Consider the following 235-nt stretch of genomic DNA (forward strand, 5'->3'; position numbering starts at 1 on the left):
CAGGCCCGCGGGAGGCCCAGTAGGCCCACAGGCACAGATTGCACGGTTAGGCCCAAAAGCCTGCAGTTGAGAGGAGCTCGAGAGGGTGGGCGCAGCAGCGCTTATAAACCACTCTCGAGCTCTCTCAACTAGCAAGGTGGGACTAAACTTTTCGGCGCGGGGCAGCACAAGGCCTTTGGTCCCGGTTGGTGGCACCAACCAGGACTAAAGGGGGCATTGGTCCCGGTTCATTTCC

This window comes from Triticum dicoccoides, chromosome 6B (assembly GCF_002162155.2).
Source record: "Triticum dicoccoides isolate Atlit2015 ecotype Zavitan chromosome 6B, WEW_v2.0, whole genome shotgun sequence".
Lineage (NCBI taxonomy): Eukaryota > Viridiplantae > Streptophyta > Magnoliopsida > Poales > Poaceae > Triticum > Triticum dicoccoides.